Source organism: Manis pentadactyla, chromosome 15 (assembly GCF_030020395.1).
Source record: "Manis pentadactyla isolate mManPen7 chromosome 15, mManPen7.hap1, whole genome shotgun sequence".
Taxonomy (NCBI): Eukaryota; Metazoa; Chordata; class Mammalia; order Pholidota; family Manidae; genus Manis; species Manis pentadactyla.
The window spans coordinates 56071206-56086352 of record NC_080033.1 but is presented as its reverse complement, the minus strand read 5'-3'; the positions used below and the strand labels follow the sequence as shown (position 1 = coordinate 56086352).

The window sequence follows — 15147 nt, the reverse complement described above, 5'->3', positions numbered from 1 at the left end:
AGTGAAATCATTTGGTACTTATCTTTCTCCGCCTGGCTTATTTCACTGAGCATAATACCCTCTACCTCCATCCATGTTGTTGCAAATGGTAGGATTTGTTTTCTTCTTATGGCTGAATAATATTCCATTGTGTATATGTACCACATCTTTATCCATTCATCTACTGATGGACACTTAGGTTGCTTCCATTTCTTGGCTATTGTAAATAGTGCTGCAATAAACATAGGGGTGCATATGTCTGTCTTCTGTACTTTCCATCTCTTTTGTCTGTATACTACTTTCTAGACAATTTCTTCTCACCTACAGTCCAGTTCATTAATTCTCTCTTCTTTGTTTAATTTGCTGTTAAATACACAGTTGTTATTGTTTTTAATTAGCTATATTTCAAAATGTTCTATTTGGTTATTTTCTCAAATCTGTTATCTTTTTAAGCTTTCTTGTTTTTGTGGATATTTCTAAGTCTTTTATCTTTAAAAATAATTGCTATTTTATACTTTCTCTGATAACTCCAATATCTCAAGTGTCTATATCTGTATTTGTTGTCTGTTATTTCTGCACATTCTCTTTTATACTGTCTTATTTCCTTATAGATCCAGTTCTCTTTGAGAATGGGCTGGAAGTTACTAAAAAAGGATGGGGTAGGGTGAATACTTTGGTGCCTGAAGCGATCATACTTTTTTCTAAGGATCATTTTCATTTACTTTTGTCAGGCACCTAGGTACACTACTAACCTGGTCAATGTTACACAGTTTGAAGGTTGAGGTTCCTTATAGCTCCAAGACGACCTGAATTTGGGAGACATGTCTGCGAGAGCTTGTTTATCTCCAGTTCAACATTTTCTTCATTCGGAGTCCCTGTTCAAATGTGGAGTGAACATTCAGACTGCCAGTTTCAGCACTTTCATACTTGTACCCCTTATACTGCGAGTCCCCTAACTTTACAGCTGGATTTCACAGGTGTCTCTTTCCATCAGCAAATTCCTTCTGGCAAAAGCAAGTTTGAGTGCTGAAATTATGAATTTAGTCTCTTGCTTCTCTTAGAATTTGATTCCAAATTCTTCTATTAGCTCTTTGGGAAAGCTTTTCTTTTTCCAATATTTCATTCAACTATGTAAGAGCTGGCTGTAATTATGTAGACCACCATTACTGGGTGAAAGGAAGGAGCGACACACAGCAGCAATTCACTGGAGAATTCCGCTTTATTAGGGAAAGGTGCTGGGTTATATAGGAAGGGGCATGAGCTGACTGAGGTGTCACTTCTAAGGGGCTGGTGGCTATTGGCTAGGTGCTGGGATTAGGGGGGCGAGGGGTGATTGGGCTTCAGGTGGCGCCGGCGGGAACCGAGGACCCGGAAGAGAAGCAGGAAGTTCGCCATCTTATGGGTGGGGGCCCTTCACTGGGAGTGTAACCCTTCATCAAGGCTTCATTATTCTCCCTCCAGCCTGCCTGCTCAGGCCTTTCCTGTCTCAGGAATGGGAACAGAAGGGAGGTGAGGAAGAGGAGATGGTGTCTGTTTTTTTACATTGTTTCGGGGAGCAGAAGCTTACACTTCTTCAGGAAAAGCCCCCCCTTTTTCAGAAAGAGATACGGTTACCTGGAGTTTCTCTACTTACCTAGTCAATCTCATATGGTTCAACTTATCCCCTTTTTGTCCAGTAGGTCACATGAGAAGAGATCGCGGTGTCCAGCCACCAGGCAAAGAGAAGAGAGGAGGAGCCCGGCCCTGGGGTGTTCTGGCCAAGGGACACGGGTGTATGGTGGCAGCCACTGCAGGCGAGTAGGCTGGCCGCAAGAGCGGAGGACTGAGCAGAGGCCGCGCGTGCCCAAGGTCTCGCTCTCTCAGCCCTGCTCCTAGGGCAGAGAACACCGAGTGCAAGCCGAGGCGGACCAAACTACGCGCGCGAGGCGCCAGAGCCTCACTCCTCTCCCAGGGTGGTCCGCGTGGGCTGCGGGGCCCGTCGACCCGGAGGCAGAAGTGCGCCGCGGCGAACGCTTCCGGGGAACGTAGCCTCCAGCTGCGCAACGCGGCGGCGCGTGCTCAGGCCGTGCCCTTTGCGCACGTGCAGACCGCACCAGGCGGACTGTGCCTCCCACCCAGCGCTCGGAAAACGTCGGGGGCCGCAAGTGTGTCTCCGTTAACAGCTCTTTAAAGGGCGCATCCAGATATTCCTGTTATTAAATATTTTTAATTGGTGGTACCCACCCTTTGAACCGGTGTGGTGTCACCATTGTGAGGACTTCTCACCCCCACCACGCTGACAAATCCCCTTTTGGATTCTTTAACCTGAGGAAAAGCACTTTTGTGCTTGTGGTTGTTAAAACTTGGTCTAGCCCAGTTTAAAACAACACACCCATACTTCATTCACAGATTTCCATGCTTGGCCGCTCCTCTTGAGCGTGGATTGGGTGAGGGTGAAGGAGAAGGAAGGTGCCCCTCTTCCGCGTTGGTCCTCTTTGGCCTGGCGCGGGTGGCCTGCCGTACAGAGCAGCTCCTCGCATTGAGCTGTACCGCTCTCTAAGGGCAGCGTTCAGCTGCACCCCAGACAGTGGAGCAGCCTAATTTCCCCTTTGGCCCCATGCAATCCTTCCCTCTAACCCTTTTTAGGTGGGTCAACTCTGGTTTGGCCAGGCAGCCCCTGGGCCTCAACGCTATGACTCCTGCCACTCTTTCTTCCCCTCTCCTGGGAGCTCCAGCACAGAATATAAACATTTGTCCGGTTTTTTGAGCCCAGCCCCGGCTTCCTGTCTTCATTCCCAAGGGTCCTCCTGGGTAGACTATCAATTATATGGTCACCCTATCCAAGATCCACTGAAATCCTGTCTTACAATCTCTGGCAGCAAAGAAAACAGATGCAGTGGTCCTATCCTTTACTTGCTAGGCACAAACATGAACCCTCAAAGGGCTTCACGCTTTGCTACTAGAGGCTACTCCAGCTGCAGCCTTCTGCCTTCAGAAATTTCGACATTTGCAGGCACTTATCTGTGTTTGATTTCTCTCCACCCCTTTACCACCGCATCCTCACTCTTCTGGCAAGCTGTGGCAACTTGCAGGTGGAGCTGCTCTGTACGGCAGGCCTGTCAGGTATTGCTAGGAATGGAGACACCAAGGTCCAGTGATTTCATATACTCCGACTATCTCCAGTCATTCTCCTGGTGCTTGAGTCCCCCAGTTCCATGGGGAGGGACAGAGGCTTCACCTGATGACAGTAAGGCCCATATCCTCTGGATTTGAACCTTATACATGATAACATGTCAATGGCTGCCCGAGTCAGAGGTCATGCAAATCTCCTACCTAGGAAGTCCTGTGGGACAGTGTGATCAGCCCTTGCGGTACCCGTTAGGATGCAAGGGAACATGACACATTGTTTTCATCTTTGGGGTTTTATCAGCAACTCCAAGCAAACAGAAAATTCTCTGCCAAATCCCCTTGACAACACTTAACTTTTGAAAATGAGCATTAAAATTCAAGAACAATTGTTAATTGCTAGTTTCTTAATGCACATAGTAAAACAAAAACCCCATTAATTATTGGTACAATTAATACTTATCTGTTCATTGTGCAAAAATTACCATCTGTATTTCAGGTCCAAATTTCTTGGTTCTTTTATCTATTAAATCTGGCACACACATAAAATTTTTTTTCCAAATTACAGGGTTTTTCATTTAAGTTTATTAGCAAAAATTAGTTCTCTCCTTCCAACAATTGCAAATAATCACTTATGTTCCTTAGCTATAGGAAGCCCACTACTCCCCTGCCCTCCCCTTCTTTTTAATAGGTCCCTAAAAAGGCAGTGACTTTAAAATGGAAATGACTTTGCTCCATCTTGACAGTGCCAAGATCCCTTTCTTCAATCTTGGGCTTGGATCAGCTTCTCAGCCTTGGAAGCATGAATGCCCATTTTTCCTTCTCCTAAGTCCTTCCAGCATTTGGGATCTACAAGGCAGACAGGCACGTGCCCTGAGGGGAACCAAGCAGGTAATTTTGTGGGAAAAGAGACCAGATAAGAGCAAGGAGGCTGACTTTAACTGAAAAAGAGTTTGAACATTCAGAGAGGCACACAGAACAATCATCTATACAACATCCTCTTTTAACAAATATTAATATTTGTTAAATATTCTGCCTCACTTGCATTTAAAAAAAATCTGACTGCTTAAGCTTTTTATTCCTTCCTATTCTTCTTCCCTCTAGCTCCAGAGGAAACCACTACTCTGAAGCTGATATTTTAATACTCTCTTTTTACTTCACATGCATTAATAAAGAATAGGTATTTTAAAGTAATATCCAACTGTACATATCCCTCAACTTTATTTTCAATATGTTAGCCTTGTTAATGCATGTATATGCAGTGCAGCACTTCATTATATATTTGAGTATCTCTTGTGCCAGGGACACAACACTGAACTGAAGATTGAAAAGTTGTTGCCCTCTATCATCAAGCTGTTGTTCACTTGCTCTTTGTGCACTTCTAAGTTGTGCCTACTCCCCCCGGCTCCAAAACATCTCACGGAGCTTACCTTCTTGAGAAGGACATATACTATTTAGAATGTCAGGTGGTGTTAGGTGTTCCAGAAAAGATGAAGCTGGGAAGATTGAGAGAAAAGCTATAAAAGTAGCCGAGGAGAGGCAGGGCGGAACATGGCGGCGTGAGTAGAGCAGCGGAAATCTCCTCCCAAAACAAAATATATCTATGAAAATATAACAAAGACAACCCTTCCTAGAATAAAGACCAGAGGACACAGGACAATATCCAGACCACATCCGCACCTGCGAGAACCCAGCGCCTCGAGAAGGGGGTAAGATACAAGCCCCGGCCCCGCGGGAGCCGAGCGCCCCTCCCCCCAGCTCCCGGCGGGAGAAGAGCAGGCAGAGCGGGAGGGAGACGGAGCCCAGGACTGCCGAACACCCAGCCCCAGCCATCCGGGCCAGAGTGCAGGGCGCTCGATACTAGGAAAACAGGGCAGCAAGAACAGTGAGCAGGCACTGGAGGCTGGGCGACAGAGGACATAAGAAAAGCGCGCGACCATTTTTTTTTTGCTTTTTTGCTGTTTTGTTTTGGCGAGCGCTTTTTGGAAGTCTTAAAGGGATAGGGACCCCAATACTAGGGAAACAGGGCAGAAAGACCGGTGGGCAGAGGCCTGAGGCTGGCACCGGAGAATAAAGAAAAACGAACGACCACCTTTTTTTTTTTTTTTTTTAATTAAAAACTTTTTTTTTTTTTTTAATTAAAAAATTTTTTTTTTCTTTTTTTTTTTTGGCGGGTGCTTTTTGGAAGTCTTAAAGGGGCAGGGCGGGTCACTTAATCCAGAGGTAGGGAATCCGGGATCTCTGGGCACCCTAACCCCTGGGCTGCAGGGAGCAGGGAGGCCCCTTACAGAGATAAATAGCCTCCCAGCAGCTCCTGCTCCAACGCGACTCCACCACTTTGGAGTAGCTGCCCGAGCTAGGCCACGCCCACAGCAACAGCGGAGATTAACTCCATAGAAGCCAGGCAGGAAGCAGAAACCCTGTCTGCGCGCAGCTGCGCAGCACAAGCCACTAGAGGTCGCTGTTCTCCCAGGAGAGGAGGGCGACAAACCAACAAGAAGGGAAGTCCTTCCAGCCGTCACTCGTCCCAGTCCTGCAAACTATTCCTATCACCATGAAAAGGCAAAGCTACAGGCAGACAAAGATCACAGAGACAACACCAGAGAAGGAGACAGACCTAACCAGTCTTCCTGAAAAAGAATTCAAAATAAGAATCATAAACATGCTGACAGAGATGCAGAGAAATACGATGAAGTCCGAAAGGAGATCACAGATGCCAGAAAGGAGATCGCAGAAATGAAACAAACTCTGGAAGGGTTTATAAGCAGAATGGATAGAATGCAAGAGGCCATTGATGGAATTGAAATCAGAGAACAGGAACGCATAGAAGCTGACATAGAGAGAGAGACAAAAGGATCTCCAGGAATGAAACAATATTAAGAGAACTGTGTGACCAATCCAAAAGGAACAATATCTGTATTATAGGGGTCCCAGAAGAAGAAGAGAGAGGAAAAGAGATGGAAAGTATCTTAGAAGAAATAATTGCTGAAAACTTCCCCACACTGGGGGAGGAAGTAATCGAACAGACCACGGAAATACACAGAACCCCCAACAGAAAGGATCCAAGAAGGGCAACACCAAGACACATAATAATTAAAATGGCAAAGATCAAGGACAAGGAAAGAGTGTTAAAGGCGGCTAGAGAGAAAAAGGTCACCTATAAAGGGAAACCCATCAGGCTAACGTCAGATTTCTCAACAGAAACCCTACAGGCCAGAAGAGAATGGCATGATATATTTAATACAATGAAACAGAAGGGCCTTGAACCAAGGATACTGTATCCAGCACGACTATCATTCAAATATGATGGTGGGATTAAACAATTCCCAGACAAACAAAAGCTGAGGGAATTTGCTTCCCACAAACCACCTCTACATAACATCTTACAGGGACTGCTCTAGATGGGAGCACTCCTAGAAAGAGCACAGCACAAAACACCCAACATATGAAGAATCGAGGAGGAGGAACAAGAAGGGAGAGAAGAAAAGAATCTCCAGAGTGTGTATATAAAAGCTCAATAAGTGAGCTAAGTTAGGCAGTAAGATACTAAAGAGGCTAACCTTGAACCTTTGGTAACCACGAACTTAAGGCCTGCAATGGCAATAAGTACATATCTTTCAATAGTCACCCTAAATGTTAAGGGGTTGAATGCACCAATCAAAAGACACAGAGTAACAGAATGGATAAAAAAGCAAGACCCATCTATATGCTGCTTACAAGAAACTCACCTCAAACCCAAAGACATGTACAGACTAAAAGTCAAGGGATAGAAAAACATATTTCAAGCAAACAACAGTGAGAAGAAAGCAGGGGTTGCAGTACTAATATCAGACAAAATAGACTTCAAAACAAAGAAAGTAACAAGAGATAAAGAAGGACACTACATAATGATAAAGGGCTCAGTCAAACAAGAGGATATAACCATTCTAAATATATATGCACCCAACACAGGAGCACCAGCATATGTGAAACAAATACTAACAGAACTAAAGGGGGATATAGACTGCAATGCATTCATTCTAGGAGACTTCAACACACCACTCAACCCAAAGGATAGATCCACTGGGCAGAAAATAAGTAAGGACACAGAAGCACTGAACAACACAGTAGAGCAGATGGACCTAATAGACATCTATAGAACTCTACATCCAAAAGCAACAGGATATACATTCTTCTCAAGTGCACATGGAACATTCTCCAGAATAGACCACATACTAGGCCACAAAAAGAGCCTCAGAAAATTCCAAAAGATTGAAATCCTACCAACCAACTTTTCAGACCACAAAGGCATAAAACTAGAAATAAACTGTACAAAGAAAGCAAAGAGGCTCACAAACACATGGAGGCTTAACAACACGCTCCTAAATAATCAATGGATCAGTGACCAAATCAAAATGGAGATCCAGCAATATATGGAAACAAATGACAACAACAACACTAAGCCCCAACTTCTGTGGGACACAGCAAAAGCAGTCTTAAGAGGAAAGTATATAGCAATCCAAGCATATTTAAAAAAGGAAGAGCAATCCCAAATGAATGGTCTAATGTCACAATTATCGAAATTGGAAAAAGAAGAACAGATGAGGCCTAAGGTCAGCAGAAGGAGGGACATAATAAAGATCAGAGAAGAAATAAATAAAATTGAGAAGAATAAAACAATAGCAAAAATCAATGAAACCAAGAGCTGGTTCTTCGAGAAAATAAACAAAATAGATAAGCCTCTAGCCAGACTTATTAAGAAGAAAAGAGAGTCAACACAAATCAACAGTATCAGAAACGAGAAAGGAAAAATCACGACGGACCCCACGGAAATGCAAAGAATTATTGGAGAATACTATGAAAACCTATATGCTAACAAGCTGGGAAACCTAGAAGAAATGGACAACTTCCTAGAAAAATACAACCTTCCAAGATTGACCCAGGAAGAAACAGAAAATCTAAACAGACCAATTACCAGCAACGAAATTGAAGCGGTAATCAAAAAACTACCAAAGAACAAAACCCCCGGGCCAGATGGATTTACCTCGGAATTTTATCAGACATACAGGGAAGACATAATACCCATTCTCCTTAAAGTTTTCCAAAAAACAGAGGAGGAGGGGATACTCCCAAACTCATTCTATGAAGCTAACATCACCCTAATACCAAAACCAGGCAAAGACCCCACCAAAAAAGAAAACTACAGACCAATATCCCTGATGAACGTAGATGCAAAAATACTCAACAAAATATTAGCAAACCGAATTCAAAAATACATCAAAAGGATCATACACCATGACCAAGTGGGATTCATCCAAGGGATGCAAGGATGGTACAACATTCGAAAGTCCATCAACATCATCCACCACATCAACAAAAAGAAAGACAAAAACCACATAATCATCTCCATAGATGCTGAAAAAGCATTTGACAAAGTTCAACATCCATTCATGTTAAAAACTCTCAGCAAAATGGGAATAGAGGGCAAGTACCTCAACATAATAAAGGCCATCTATGATAAACCCACAGCCAACATTATACTGAACAGCGAGCAGCTGAAAGCATTTCCGCTGAGATCGGGAACTAGACAGGGATGCCCACTCTCTCCACTGTTATTTAAGATAGTACTGGAGGTCCTAGCCACGGCAATCAGACAAAATAAAGAAATACAAGGAATCCAGATTGGTAAAGAAGAAGTTAAACTGTCACTATTTGCAGATGACATGATACTGTACATAAAAAACCCTAAAGACTCCACCCCAAAACTACTAGAACTGATATCGGAATACAGCAAAGTTGCAGGATACAAAATCAACACACAGAAATCTGTGGCTTTCCTATATACTAACAAGGAACCAACAGAAAGAGAAATCAGGAAAACAACTCCATTCACAATTGCATCCAAAAAAATCAAATACCTAGGAATAAACCTAACCAAAGAAGTGAAAGACTTATACTCTGAAAACTACAAGTCACTCTTAAGAGAAATTAAAGGGGACACTAACAGATGGAAACTCATCCCATGCTCGTGGCTAGGAAGAATTAATATCGTCAAAATGGCCATCCTGCCCAAAGCAATATACAGATTTGATGCAATCCCTATGAAACTACCAGCAACATTCTTCAATGAACTGGAACAAATAATTCAAAAATTCATATGGAAACACCAAAGACCCCGAATAGCCAAAGCAATCCTGAGAAAGAAGAATAAAGTAGGGGGGATCTCACTCCCCAACTTCAAGCTCTACTATAAAGCCATAGTAATCAAGACAATTTGGTACTGGCACAAGAGCAGAGCCACAGACCAATGGAACAGACTAGAGAATCCAGACATTAACCCAGACATATATGGTCAATTAATATTTGATAAAGGAGCCATGGACATACAATGGCGAAATGACAGTCTCTTCAACAGGTGGTGCTGGCAAAACTGGACAGCTACATGTAGGAGAATGAAACTGGACCATTGTCTAACCCCATATACAAAAGTAAACTCAAAATGGATCAAAGATCTGAATGTAAGCCATGAAACCATTAAACTCTTGGAAGAAAACATAGGCAAAAACCTCTTAGACATAAACATGAGTGACCTCTTCTTGAACATATCTCCCCGGGCAAGGAAAACAACAGCAAAAATGAGTAAGTGGGACTATATTAAGCTGAAAAGCTTCTGTACAGCAAAAGACACAATCAATAGAACAAGAAGGATCCCTACAGTATGGGAGAATATATTTGAAAATGACACATCCGATAAAGGCTTGACGTCCAGAATATATAAGGAGCTCACACGCCTCAACAAACAAAAAACAAATAACCCAATTAAAAAATGGGCAGAGGAACTGAACAGACAGTTCTCCAAAAAAGAAATACAGATGGCCAACAGACACATGAAAAGATGCTCCACATCGCTAATTATCAGAGAAATGCAAATTAAAACTACAATGAGGTATCACCTCACACCAGTAAGGATGGCTGCCATCCAAAAGACAAACAACAACAAATGTTGGCGAGGCTGTGGAGAAAGGGGAACCCTCCTACACTGCTGGTGGGAATGTAAGTTAGTTCAACCATTGTGGAAAGCAGTATGGAGGTACATCAAAATGCTCAAAACAGACCTACCATTTCACCCAGGAATTCCACTCCTAGGAATTTACCCTAAGAACGCAGCAATCAAGTTTGAGAAAGACAGATGCACCCCTATGTTTATTGCAGCACTATTTACAATAGCCAAGAATTGGAAGCAATCTAAATGTCCATCGATAGATGAATGGATAAAGAAGATGTGGTACATATACACAATGGAATACTACTCAGCCATAAGAATAGGGCAAATCCAATCATTTGCAGCAACATGGATGGAGCTGGAGGGTATTATGCTCAGTGAAACAAGCCAAGCGGAGAAAGAGAAATACCAAATGATTTCACTTATCTGTGGAATATAAGAACAAAGGAAAAACTGAAGGAACAAAACAGCAGCAGAATCACAGAACTCAAGAATGGACTAACAGGTACCAAAGGGAAAGGGACTGGGGAGGATGGGTGGGTAGGGAGGGATAAGGGGGGGCAGAAAAAGAGGGGTATTAAGATTAGCATCCATAGCGGGGTGGGAGAAAGCGGAGGGCTGTACAACACAGAGAAGGCAAGTAGTGATTCTACAACATTTTGCTATGCTGATGGATAGTGACTGTAAAGGGGTTTATAGGGGAGACCTGGTATAGGGGAGAGCCTAGTAAACATAATATTCGTCATGTAAGTGTAGATTAGTGATTCCAAAAACAAAGCAAAAAAAAAAAAAAAAAAAAGGGCAGTTCCTGTGTGGTAACCTCCAACGAGTTCTACACAGGGTATAAAGGGCATATAAAAGTGTAGGCAAAGGGTCTGTTTGTGTTTATACAGAGGATCAAAGCCTAATTGGGCTACCCCGAAAATGAACTAAGATACGATATGAAAAAGAACTTCCAACATCTGCACTCTCTGGAAGACTCATGCCAGAAGATGATCATCAAAAAACCCCAACAAAGATCCACGCACTGCTACAGCTGTAGATGCACACATCCCACCAGTTCCTGGACTTGCCATGGGAATGAGGAAGGAGATATCTAAGCTGGCCTGTGCATACAGTAAAACAACAAATTTGACTGGATCTATACTGTTGGAACTCAACCAAGAATTTGGAGAAGTGCAAATTGTAGCGCTCCAAAGTCTTACAACTACAGACTATTTACTGTTAAAAGAACATATGGCATGTGAACAGTCCCCAGGAATGGGTTGTTTTAATTTGTCTGATTTCTCTCAGACTGTTCAAGTTCAGTTGGACAATATCCACCATATCATAGATAAGTTTTCACAAATGCCTAAGGTGCCTAACTGGTTTTCTTGGTTTCACTGGAGATGGCTGGTAATTACAGATATGCTTTGGTTATGTAACTATACTCCTATTATGTTAATGTGTGTGCAATTTAAGTAGTAGCTTAAAACCTATATATGCTGAAGTTACTCTACAAGAAGATATGTCAAAGAAATAATCAATCTTCCCATGTTTTCTTCTGCCTGCTACTTCTATAGCTTTTCTTCTTCCTTCCTAATTACAACCCTTAAATAGAATTCGTGCCTCATATCAAATTTACCGAGTATCATAATTCTTCCAAGTGGTAAAGATACCTCAAGACAAATGCTGGGCATAGAAGCCACAGGGCATAAATATGCAAAGAAGTAAAAAGCAACCCTTTTCAAACAATAAGGCTTCCCTCTCACTTACCAACTTCACATTTCCCTGTATGGCCCCGGAAGATGACTGGTTAGCCAGAGACGGGTAAGATTCCTCAAGGGAGGAACAACCTAAGACAGGCACAGTCGCAGGGGGGCCATCAGGTGAGAAATTGGGGATCAACAGAGGTGAGGCTTAGAACCTCACCCCCCCTGTTCTGAGAGAAATCTTCTGCATACGTGGATGTTTTATTGCCCTGGTCTAGCTTGGATTAACACATGGTCTACAGGCACACACCTGATCATCTACATTTGCTCTCTTACAACACTAAACTATGTTTTCTACCTTTATCTTGTATCTACCTACCACTTCAGCATTTTATTAAAAATAATAATAATAAAGAGAGAGATGTGGTATCCACATATAAATCAAGTGTAGAAACCAAATGAGTATTCATATTTGAACTGACTGTTTAGAGTTCATAATGCATGAGCAAAACCGAAAGTTTCTGTGATGACTGCCCTTGTACTGTTCACTATGTAACTTATTCATTATGTAAGAATTTGTTCTACATGTAAGAACTTGTTTGTTATGCCTCAGAAGATTGGAGACTGACGAAAGTTAGGCTTGGGGTGGATTAATGATTGTGCATTGAGCATTGACTCCCCTATACAGAATTTTATTGTCGTTAACAACCATTTGATCAATAAATATGAGAGATGCCCTCAGAAAAAAAAAAAAAAAAAGGACAGACTTCCAATGGTAAAATAAATAAGTAACCGGGATGTAATGTATAGCATAAGGAATATAGTCAAGATATTGTAACAGCTTGGTAGGGTGATAGCTGGAGCCTAGAATTATGTATATAAATGTTCTACCACTGTGTGGTACACTTGAAACTAATGTAATGTAATACTGTGCGTCAACTACCCTTCAATAAAAAATAATTATTAAAAAAAAAAAAAAAAAAAAAGTAGCCGAGGTGCCTGGGGTAATGACTTGATTAGGGAAATAAATGCTTGAGATTGAGCAGTCAAGAATTTAAAGTGGGACTAGTCACTGTGGCCCCATCTTTCTCCAGCCACATCCAGCTGCATGGAAACAGGACTAGAACAGGCAGGGCAAGAATGTTTTCTTCCCTTCTTTTTTTTTGCCCAGGTGCTCTGGGTCCTTCATTTAAGTACTATATTGTTTTAAATTACAAGAATATGTCATGATTTATTAGCCTAACTTACAGATATCTGTGTTGTGTTCATATTTTTGCTATTTCAAACACTGCTGCAGTAAGCATCCCTGTCTTTGTGCTCACATGGGAATTTCTACTCTAGCATGTATATCTAAAAGTGGAATTGCTGGGTCATAAGGTATACTTTAATTTTACTGGATATAGCCAAATTAGTCCCAAAAATTATTATACCAATTTACCTTCTCACCAGTAGTGTATAAAATTTCACATGTTCTCCTTGTCAGACTTCTAAATTTTTGCCAGCCTAAGCGGTATGAAATAGCATCTTACTGCTTTTTTTTTTTTGCAATATTCTGATTTCAAAATTGAGCACCTTTTCATTTATAAGCTGGTCTTCTTTGTCTATCAACAAATCTCCACCCCATCACTCACTTAACAAGATGATATTAAGTGCTGCTATGTACCTGACATTGTGATAAGCAGAGGAACAACAACAAAAAAAGGGTAGCAAAATAGACATAGACATTGCCTTCCTAGAACTCACAATCTAGTGCAGGGTAGGGAGGGCTGGGAGTTAGGGGAAACCAAACAATCACAAATGCAAAGTGTAGCAACATGAAGGACATTAATAGTAATCTAGGAAGATTTAAGAGATCAACTTAATTGAACTAGGACAGTGAGAAAAACGTTCCCTGAAGCATCATACGCATTTAACAGCTAAGAAATAGTTCAGCAGCTACAAAACACTGGGCACCACCAACATTAATACGCCAAGAGCTGCAGGAGCATTTTCTTACCTTCCCTGCTGGCACAGAGGTGGGCTAGATGCCCTGGCGGACATATGCCTACCCTGGAGCCCTTGCCCAGACACATCCAGGCACCAGGAGTGGGAGGCTGGTTTTCTCTTGGCTCCCTTGTGCAATTTTGAGACTATTATTTCTGCACCGTGCATCCAGTCTCACATCATCTGGTTATACTAACCTATACATGCTGACCCAGTAATCCCCTTTTGGATATTCTAAGAAAAAATCTATAGGAAAAAAAACTTTTGCTTAAGAAGTTAAAAGTATTCAATGTCGTTATAAAAACCACTATCAAAACAATCCAAATATGTTGTGACAGTAGGGGACTTACTAAGGAGATCTTGCCAATGTGTAACAACATGGAAAAATATTTATGAGAAACATCTTTTTTTTCAAGGATGATACAAGCAAGACTATCTACAGTGTGGGTATATGTAAACAACATGTTAAGGTGTGAGGGTCATGGGTGAATTTACTGAAACAGGAAAGGCATTCCAAGGCCCTTCATCATTTTGTCTCTGCTTGGTCTCCAACCTAACCTATTGCTGTATCCCTTCATGCACTCCCCCTCAAATGATGCTGCATTATATGCAGCTCCTTGAACATAACATGGCTTTGGACACATCAGAGTTAGAGGTTAACAGCTTTGCCTTTGTGGCTGGACATTTGAAGCCTGAATTTGAAGACTGAATCTGCCATGGGGAGTACTACTTCAGGTGAATTACTTTACCTCTCTGGGTTTTCCTTCATTATAAAGCAAGGATATAATACATGTATTAAGTTTCTTTAATGCAAGTAACATCTGACAAATTACCTTAATCAAAAAGGGAGAATTATTGGACTGATAGCAGGGAGCCTACTAAATCCCAGGATGGCCTTCAGAAACTGAGCCAGACCTCAGGGATTAGAAATGAGAACACCATGTCAGTTGGTCCTTGTCTGTGGTAAGAAATCAGGCTCCAGGCAGCTCTAGGCTTTCATCTTTCCAGCTCATCAGCCCAAAACTAAAATGTCCCTGCTAACACTATTTTGAAAAGTTCTGGGGAAGGCCTCAGATTGACTCAACTAAGTCATGTACTTACCCCTAGAACTATCACTGAGCCCCAAGGATGGCCTCACTTGTGCTCCTGTGCTCAGTAAGCAGGGATTGTCAAAAAAGGAAGAGAGAGAAACACTGGGCAAAGACAAGAGCTACCACACACCCTAGAATGGGGAGTTGTAGGGATTAAGTGAAATGATGGCTATAAAATACTTAGCACAACGTCTTTCAAGCAGTAAGCATTCAATAAATGGTAGCCATTAACTCACCTGGCTGTGATGAGTTTAGCAGTTAATCCCTCCTCCTTGATGCGCCACTCTTTAATCTTAGCCAAGTTCTGAAAATTGAA

General features: G+C 42.1%; 1 long non-coding RNA gene across 2 annotated transcripts; it reads right to left on the bottom strand.

Annotated features, from left to right (window-relative positions):
• Positions 1–1185: 1185 nt before the first annotated feature.
• Positions 1186–15135, bottom strand: LOC130681057 (uncharacterized). Of its 2 annotated transcripts, XR_008994116.1 has the most exons (4): positions 15068–15135; positions 2357–3957; positions 1613–2168; positions 1186–1460 (listed from the first exon to the last, which is right to left on the bottom strand). It is a non-coding gene; the product is annotated as an uncharacterized LOC130681057 (long non-coding RNA). The 2 variants fall into 2 exon arrangements; XR_008994115.1 differs by having other exon boundaries at positions 1186–1464; positions 1613–3957.
• Positions 15136–15147: the final 12 nt, after the last annotated feature.